Source organism: Ipomoea nil, unplaced genomic scaffold (genome assembly GCF_001879475.1).
Source record: "Ipomoea nil cultivar Tokyo-kokei standard unplaced genomic scaffold, Asagao_1.1 scaffold1353, whole genome shotgun sequence".
Lineage (NCBI taxonomy): Eukaryota > Viridiplantae > Streptophyta > Magnoliopsida > Solanales > Convolvulaceae > Ipomoea > Ipomoea nil.
Genome location: NW_017617781.1, coordinates 521,268 through 531,643, shown reverse-complemented (window position 1 = coordinate 531,643; position 10,376 = coordinate 521,268).

Genomic DNA, 10,376 nt, shown 5'->3' with positions numbered 1-10,376 from the left:
ACATCAAGCCACTCACTCGCGATTCCCTTAGCTCTTCTGTGCATGGGGTAACTAAACTTGGGTTGGAGTTATCTGACAGCCAGCCCCACCCCTAAATTTTCGAGTCCAGCCCGTCTCCAATACGTCGAGCCAATCCCCGTCGAAGGACCTCCTGTCCAGCCACAATGCTACGCCATAGAAAACTCGGATTGTTCCCCACCGTAGCTTCCATGAACTCGCTACACGGGTAGTACTTAGCTTTGAGAAGTCGGGTCACTAGAGAATCCGGTTGAGTTAGCAGCCGCCACCCCTGTTTTGCTAGCAAAGCAATATTGAAGTCATGTAAGTGTTTGAACCCCAAACCTCCCTCCATTTTTGGTGTACACATTCTTTTCCAACTAAGCCAGTGAATTCCTCTGTGTCCCGTACCTCTACCACCCCACCAATACCGATTGAAACATTTTTCAATAGAGTCACATGTACGAAGTGGAAGAAGAAACATGGACATAGTAAAAATAGGAAGGGATTGGGCTGCACTCTTAAGAAGTATTTCCTTACCCGCTTTAGAGAGGAGTTTGTGCTGCCACATGCCAATGCGGTCCCTAACTTTTTCCTCAACATATTTGAAGATGGCAGTTTTGTTTCGACCAAGCACTGAAGGAAGCCCAAGATAACGCCCAAGATCATTGGCTATCCGGACCCCTATACATTCGGCCATTGCTTCCATCATCATCGTAGTAGTATTCAGACTGAAAATTGCGTTTGATTTCTCAAAATTAATAAGCTGACCGGATGCCCCACAGTACAGGTCAAGGCATTCTCTGATCTTTAAGGCTTCACTTTGATTTGCTCTGAAAAAGAAAAGGCTATCATCAGCAAAAAGCAAATGCGTAATAGCCGGGGCCCCCCGGGCTATTCGCACCCCATGAATATCGCCCCGAGCCTCTGCCTGTTGTAACAACACGGACAACCCTTCAGCACACAATATAAACAGATACGGGGATAACGGATCCCCCTGACGGATACCCCTAGTAGGTACAACTGTGCCTGCTTCCTTGCCATTGACCATAATAGTGTAGCTAACCGTTGTAACGCATAACATTATCAGCTCCACCCAATCGCGGGCATAACCAAGAGCTACTAACATACCCTTAAGAAAGCCCCATTCCATTCTGTCATAGGCTTTAGACATGTCCAGTTTAAGGGCTGTCCAACCCATGTTCCCGGAGGTTTTCCGCCGAAGGAAATGGCCAATTTCCCCAGCTATAATCACATTATCCGTTAGGAGCCTGTTGGGAACAAAAGCACTCTGGGAATGTGACACAACTTGTTTAAGGGTTTCCTTGAACCTATTAGACACCATCTTGGCTAGCACCTTATAAATAACATTACACAGTGCTATTGGCCTCAAGTCAGACACCAACATAGGGGTCTTTTTCTTCGGGATTAGCACAATATTTGATATATTTAGTCCTAGAGGTAAGGTTCTCTGTGACACACAATTTAAAATAAAAACCGTCAAGTCATGTCCCAGAATTGGCCAAAAATGTTGATAGAAGGCCGGGGACATGCCATCAGGTCCGGGAGCTTTCTTCGGGGCCATATCAAATAAAGCTACTTTAACATCTTTCATTGTGAACGGTTTCAAAAGAGAGATATTCATCACATCCGTCACTCGTGCCTGGACCCGATGAAATAGGTCAGTCGAGCTATTACTGGAAAGAAAAATAGCTTCAAAATACCTCATGATTTCTGTAGACATAGCCTCCCCCTCACACCAATTCCCATCCTGATCCTTTAGTTGTTGCAAAGTATTGCGTGCCCGTCGGGACGTGGCTGATTTATGGAAAAATTTGGTGTTTGCATCTCCATGTTTTTACCACAATTGTTTGGATCTTTGTCTCCAAAACTGTTCTTCTTGCTCTAGAAGGACCCCCAGTTCCTGTTCGGTTTGTAAGAAATCCACAACTGCCTGTTCCCCGCGATCCTCCCTTAAATTAGCAAGTTTCTGTCGTAGCGATGTGATCCGATTGCCAAAGTACTGAAAGTGCTCGCGTCCCCATCTGCCCAGACGCTACAGACAAATCTCTGTGCGATGTTGAAAATCTTGCCCCATAGACTGTCGCCAAGCCTCATCCACCACTCTCGAGCAGCCATCCTCCAGTAACCAGGCAGATTCAAAACGGAAAACACGCTTGGCTGCTCGGTTTGACCGTGAATCCAGATCAACCAGAATCGCATTGTGATCAGATGACTGCATATCAATAAGCCGAACCACCACTTCATCATACAGCTCTGTCCATTCGACCGTAGCCACGGCCCTATCCAATCTTTCTTCCACCCATTCAGCAGTGCCGTGACCGCGTTCCCAAGTAAATCTACCGCCGATCATGCCCAGGTCATTCATCATACAGTCGCTTAGAGTGTCATTAAAGCCTTCAATAAGCGAACTCGTGTGTGAGTGTGCACCTCTCTTTTCTGATAGACTCCCGATGTCGTTGAAGTCCCCAACCACAAGCCATGGCAGTTCTGATTTCTCCTGGAGTTGTCTGAGGAGATCCCATGTAAACTGTCAATTTGCTATGTCCGGATGGCCGTAAAAACCAGTTAATCTCCATTTTGGCCGGCCTGGTACCGAAATTTCCACATCGATATAATGGGTGGAATAACCCAGTAAATCCACCGTGTCTGCATCTCTCCAAAATAAGGCTAGGCCCCCGCCGAACCCCACTCTATCCACACGGAAAACACTATCGAAACCAAGCTTTATTCGTACCTGTTCCACCTTCGTCTCAGTTGCTTTCGTTTCCATTAAGAAAACGAACGAGGGCTGATGCTTGGACATAACGCCCAAGAGTTCTCGAACTGACCGGGTGCCGCCCAAACCCAGGCAGTTCCAGCTCAAGACACTCATTGGTCTTGGCGAGCCTGGTCCACCAGACTCGCCGACATCAGATTTCTTGCATTGTCTCCCATTAACACATCTCCCTCCTGCATATTCGAGGGCACCTCTGTCTCCTCCCGACGGCGTTTGAGATCGCCTTGAAGTCCTCCGTTATCCTCCATGGCCAGTACAGCACCTGGAGACGGCCCAGCAGCCGGTATGTTGGACACCATTGCAGGCTGCGAAGAGAGAAGCCATTTATCACCAACCGGCTTCACTTGGCGACGATTACCCGCATGCATCCATGGCCCGAAAGGAAAAGCATCCGGCTCGATCCCCTCTTCATATACCCGTTTGCAGAACTTGTCGGAATGGCCAAGGACACCACAACAAAAGCAAAACGTGCTGAGTCTCTCGTATTTGAAATTGATCCATTGCACAGTGCCATCTTTCCTCAGGATCTTCATACGCCTCTTTAGAGGCAAAGCGATGTCCAGTGACACCCTGATGCGCATAAAGCTGCGCCATGAACCCCCAAAATTGAGAAGGTCAGCGGCAACGAAAGATCCAACATAATTCCCAATGCGTGTTAAGAATTCCGCAGAGGCGTACATGGTCGGCAGCCCATGGACCTGGATCCAGAACGCCATGGTGTCCAATCTGATATCTTCCGGTCTGGAACCCGGCGGAACCACCTCGCAGACGAGCATATTGTTCTCAAAGGTCCACGGACCATCCGCGACGACTCGTTGAAGGTCTCTCTGGTGTGGAAACTGAAATAGAAAGAGCTCATCCGATAAGGGCACCACATGCATTCCCATCACCGGCCGCCAGACGGAAGCTAGAACCTGCTGCATATAATCGAATTTGACCGGACGAACCGTCAGAAACCGGCCCACGAGATTATGGAGAATCGTCGAATCAGGCGCCAATTGAACCACGAGCTCCTCCAGATCCCCAATTTCCTCCTCGGCCAACGACATATTAGCACATCGCTCTTCAAGTTGCTGGAGATCCATAGCGGCGGGTGGATCGGAATAAAAACAGAGGATTATCACAAAACATGTTGTCACGATTAGCATCATCACACCGTATAAATAACCCTAGAAATCCAGGGAGACACTCTCTCAGATTAGGCTAAGAGAGGGGCCACGATTTGATCGAATCAGCCATGCACGGCGGACACGATCCGAATTCACAATCGGAAACACGATCGAAATCACCGGGTTATGCGGAGCAAATCCAACCCCCTACACAAAATACAAGTTCATGTAGCACAACCTTTGATATCGTGGTTACTCACCCAACATTTAATTATATTATGGCCAATACAAAATATTAGTTCGATTACATAAATTTCACCAATACATATATGTATAGCCAAGCATGAAGAATATATAGGTTGAATAGTCAATCGATAAAATCATTTTCCGATGGGGACAAATTAAATTAAGGGTGTGTTTAGTTAATGAGTTTACACATCATGAATGAAAATAAAAATCATAGTTAGATTTTAAATAAATTCTTCAATTTAAAACTGCATTCCCTAATTAAAAACGGAATTCATTTCACTAGAGGTCCTTTGTCTTTGGTGATAATTCTAAATTTAGTTCCAGATTATCGTTTTTGCCATTTAACATCCCAGACTATTGTTTTTTGGACACTTTTAGTCCTTCTCATTACTTTTCCTATTTTTAGTAAGGGTATTTTTATCTCTTCATATTTTTTCTTTTGTTATTTTTTCTGATTTCAACCGGTTTAATTGGTTTAGGACTGTATTAAAAATCGGTTGAAAAATATGGTTACTAAAAATCAGAGGTTACCTAAGTTCTAAACCAATTAAATTGGTTGAAACTGGAAAAATAACAATAGAAAAATATGAAAAGACAACAATACCCTTACTAAAAATAGGAAAAATCATGAGAAGGACTAAAAGTGTCCAAAAACTAATAGCCTGGGATGTTAAATGCCAAAAACGATATGATAGTTTGCGACTAAATTTGGAATTATTACCAAAGACAAGGGACCTTTAGTGAAATTAACTCTTAAAAACGGGTATCATTCTATTTTATTAGTAATTTGATTTTTTAGGCTTGGATTAGTGCTTTTAAATTTTTGTTTTTGATTTTTTTTCATAATGGTGCTTTGGATGTCATTATATTCCGATCAATTGCCATTTTTTTTTTTTTTGCTAAAGTGTCATCCCACACCATGAACCAGTCATGATTATTCATGCCGCACCATGATCTTTAATAAGTGATATTTAGAGCCATAAACCATAATTTTTTTTCGTCTAGAACTTTTTACAGGTTTTCTACAGGTTACCGGTAATAATATTGCTAATATGGAATTTTTTATTAGATTTTTTTTGGTATTTTTCTTCTTTCGCCTTCGTATTTTTTTTTCATATTTTTCTTTTTTCATAAACTTATAGGCACGCTCTGTGTTTTTCGCTTCTCGTTTCTCCGATCACTCTGTATAGGCCTGCTCTGCGGAGTTTGGTATCGGAGAAACGAGAAGCGAAAGACGCAGAGCAGGCCTATACGTTTAGGGAAAAAGAAAAATAAGAAAAAAATAATACGAAGGCGAAAGAAGAAAAATACTCAAAAAAAAACTAATAAAAAATTTTAATGTCAGCAATATTATTACCGGTAACCTGTAAAAAGTTCTAGGCGAAAAAAAATTATGGCTTATGACTCTAAATATCACTTTTTAAAGATCATGGTGCGGCATGAATAATCATGAATGGTTCATGGTGCAGGATGACACTTTAGCCTTTTTTTTTTTTTTTTTTTGGTATTTTTAAAACATTTATTCTCATTATAGGGTTATACATAACCAAACATCAAGTAATCATTCTAATTCCACCATACTACCAAATATTACATATTTAAATGCAAAATACTTTTAACAAAATCCATTACCATTATCAATCATTTGATTCCTATTTCGATTATGATTCCCTTCCGCAAACCAAACACACCCTAATAAAATTGAGGATTACGGGTGGCGATGGTATGTTAATTCGTCGGCGGCGATCGAGGAGGGGCTCTCCGGATATGGCGGCGCCGGCAGGGCAGAAGCTGAACTCTCGAAATCTTGCAGCCGTGGATACACAACCGGGCAAGGATTTGGCCATGAATATGACACCACCAACGCCGAGCATGGAGTCTCTAAATCATTCTGCCATATAATACTCAAATCTCACTTTCATCATTCCAACGAATTACATGTATGTTCCAGCATTTATATGCTAATCAACCAAAATGAAATTTCAGACTTTCACAAAATGACTTTAGTTATTATGTGAAAATTCATTTTGATCAAAATTGTATTAAATTAAATTTGTAGTACAAAAAATTGTATTAAATTAAATTTGTAGTACAAAAATATAACTGTAATTGAAAGTCAATATTGTATGTTCTATTATGCACATTCATAATGAAGCTAACATATTGGATTCATAGTTTTCGTTCTTCTGTGATAGACCCTTGTTGGAGTCACACAGTGTGAGCTTGTCTCACAAATTTTAACTCGTGAGATAGGTCGAATCTATCATAGTTATTTAATTTTTTTTAATATATCATAGTTGTTTATTATTTATATTAGGTTTTTACGCGCATTGCGCGATTGGGATAATGTTCAATTCTTTTTTTTTTTTTAAATAAGTACTTGAAAGTATATCAATGCAAGATTATATTGCAATTGTTCATGCATAGATAATTGAATGTTAAATTTGGGTATTTAAATAGGCAATTCTAAGTTTACAAATGCAAGATAATATAGTCAAGATTGATTATAATTGTCAATAAAATAATTGTATAGGTATGGTTGAAATCAAATACGGAACATAAGGGAGAGCAAATAAAAATTATGGCATAAAATATTAAATATATACTAATATTGAAGAGCTAACTGCTGATTGCCAAGCAAAGACATTGCGAGATAGTTTCCCACTTCAATTTGTTCTGTGATTTGAATACTCTTTTCGTCAATAAATCCCCCAAGTAGTTAAAATGATTAGCTTAATTATATTTTTTTAAAATATTATTATTATTATTATTATTATTATTATATATATATATATATATATATATATATATATATATATATATATATATATATAGGATTGAGTTCAAATGAGGACAACAATATATAGAGGACTGTGAGGACAAATAATGGGCACACAACAAATTAATACCAGGCACACAACTTAATACATAATGGCACACAAGAATAAATGTAACCATCAGGTTTCGAACCCAGACTCTATAAATTAACAAATCTAGCACGCGACATACAAACTGTGGCACACGACTACATTCGGCCATGCTCACAACATACCGGCTAATGGCACACACTACATCTGTCCTCACAGTCCTCTATAATATACTTGTCCTCATTTGAATACACATCTATATATATATATATATATATATATATATATATATATATATATATATATATATATATATACCCTTAGCTCATTTTACATGTTAATCTAAACAGCTAATTTTTTCAAATATCTTTTTACCAATCGTTGATATAATTCGTTGGTCAAATTCGCTAATATAATCCGCTAACGCTAACCGCTAATTGCTGATTGTCAAACAATGACATTGTGAGGTAGTTCTCACTTCAATTTGTTGTGTGATTTGAATACTCTCTTTCTCAACAAATCCCTCAAGTAGTTAATATGATTGGCTTTATTAATTATATTTTTTAAATTTTTTATGGTATTAATAAAATACTTGGTAAATAAATATATAGCATTATTTTGTATTATAACTTTAAAAAATAGTGCACAAAAAAGATAATAGACAATGTAGTGAATATAAACAATTGATGAATTTGAATGTAAAGAATTTTTACATTGGAGAAATATAAAGACAATATAACTAATAAAATTATTTCTCTTAATTAATTTATTGATAATGAATAATTTTTTTTAATAAAGACATTGTAGGGACAATGTAGCAAATATAATCAATTGATGAATTTGATGTAAAGAATTTTTATATCGGAGAAAAATAAATACAATATAACTAATGAAATTATTTCTCTTATTTAATTTATTGATAATGAATAAATTTTTTTTTTGAATAAAGACATTATAGACACATAATTCTAAATTAACGAAATGCATATGTATTATTTTTTGTTGTAGTTACTAAATTATTATTTATATTAATTTAATAAGAGTAAAATAGAGTACTAATTATGCCAACTTTGATTGGGATGCGGTTCGAACCTAAGACCTTTCTTATTGAAATCAATGAGTAAGTTAACGGTAAACTAACATAAATTAACGGAAAAGATAATATTTAACGGAAAAGTTATCGGATGATCATATTCATTAAGGATAAATTAGGAAATATTTAAGAAAAAATTAAAATCTGATCAATCTGAGCCATTCATTTCATTACAAAATTTGACCGCCATTTTTTCTACCCATTATAGGCCCAACTCTCTTGGGCTCTTATTAGTATAGTAGAAAAATTTTTCCGTCATTTTTTCTACCCATTATAGGCCTAACTCTCTTGGGCTCTTATTAGTATAGTAGATAGATTATGATATAAATCAGAGCTAGCGTTTTACCCGTGCGATGTACGAAATAAATTATATTATTATGAAATTTTTTTAAAAAGTAAAAAATAAAAAATATTAAAATGTATAATATAATAATACATTTGGACTTTCATATATTTAGTCAAATATTTATTTCCATATCATCAAAAATTAAAATTAAAATTTTGTATGGTTAGTATAGTTCCAAATCATGTACATATTTAGATAAATTTATAGAGAAATTTTACATAATTAAATCAATTTATTCCTAATTGTATTTCATATATATTATAATTCCAACCATACGAATAATAAAAAAGAGAATTATATTTAGAATTAAAAAATGTAAATGTTAATTTTTCTGAGTAAATATAAACTCTGAATGCGTTTCTTTATATGATTGTATAATACATTACATGTATATGCACATAATATTTATTAACATGTATTTTAGGCAAATTGTATAATATAATTTCCTTAATGATAATTTATATTGTTAAATTTATAATTAAGATAATTATATTTAAAATTTAACAAAATACTTTAATTTTTTATGATAAGTATAATGCATAAGTATATTTATGTATTTAAGAAAATTTTTAAATATTTATTAATACACACTTAGTTAATTTTATAATTTCATTTCCTTAATTATATTTCATATTTTCTTAATTATAATTAAGCGAATTCCATTTACAAATTAAAAGAATTGTTAAGTTATGGCCTATCAACTCGTTAGTTGTCTCACAGTGTCTACACGGTAGTAGCCTAAGGTTTGTATGTATGTGTATACTTGTGTAGAATAAGCAATACGAAGGGAGAAGGGGAAGAACACAATTGAACACCACAACCATATAAGTGTATCATTTCATTAAGCCTTCAACTCTTTATATAATAATCCATACAACCCTTCAATTCTATAACATAACAACTGATTAAATAGGAGGCAAATGAAGGGACTGTTGTAAAATCTTATTATGGACATTATTCTGACATTAATAACATGATTTGTAACAACTTAGTATTTATGGAATGTTGTGTAATAGCTGTCAAATATAGATTATATATACTTAGTAATCTTGTAGAGAATGTACCGATGAATGAGATGATCCTTTTCTGAATATTCTTACAACACGTTATCAGCAGTGATGCTCTATCCAACGATTATCGATCGGAGACGTTACGGAGATATTCGGTGAAAAGCGGCCGGTCGGCACCGTTCCAATAGATGGAGTGAGCAGCGGAGGCACATCGGCCTCCCAATCGGAAATCTTCGCGCGAGGCAGGCTTCACCACTCCAGCCTATTCCCCGACGAGAGGTCACCGAACCGCCTCGACCTCTCCGCCCTAGGATCAGCCGGCGATCCAAGGCCTCAGCCGTCGCGCCGATTGAACTTTGCGGCCATCACCGATCGAAAATCCAGAGACCTATAGCGGTGGAGACGTCTCGCGATCCAGCCGGTTGATCAACGATCAGACCAGCGGAAGCTGATCGCCGCGATGAGACAAGCCCAGGGCCATCGCCCACTCCCTAATCAGACGATCGGATCACCGTTGATGGCACCATTAACGAAGGGGTTTGATGAAGGCCAAGGAGGGTCTTGGCAATGGATTGCCGGCCTTCACGCACGCAAGCGCCCCCGGGGAGAGATCGTAGCCGCCGCGACCCAATCTCTCCAGAAGACGCCGGAAGTTCTGGAGGGGGCCCGGTGGTTACCACCCACCGATGGGCCGCCTCGCCGAGGGGGAGACAACCAACGAACGGGATCACCGAAGGAGTGCTCGCTGGCGTCGAAAATTGGAGCTTGTGTTCAATCATTGGTGAACGGTATTTCGAGTAAATTCTTAATTATTATTGAAGTATATAGCTCTGTCAATATTTGCATTCATGTAAACATATGGTATATGAGGTGTAAATTAATCTCCCAGGTGGTGCTTAATAGTT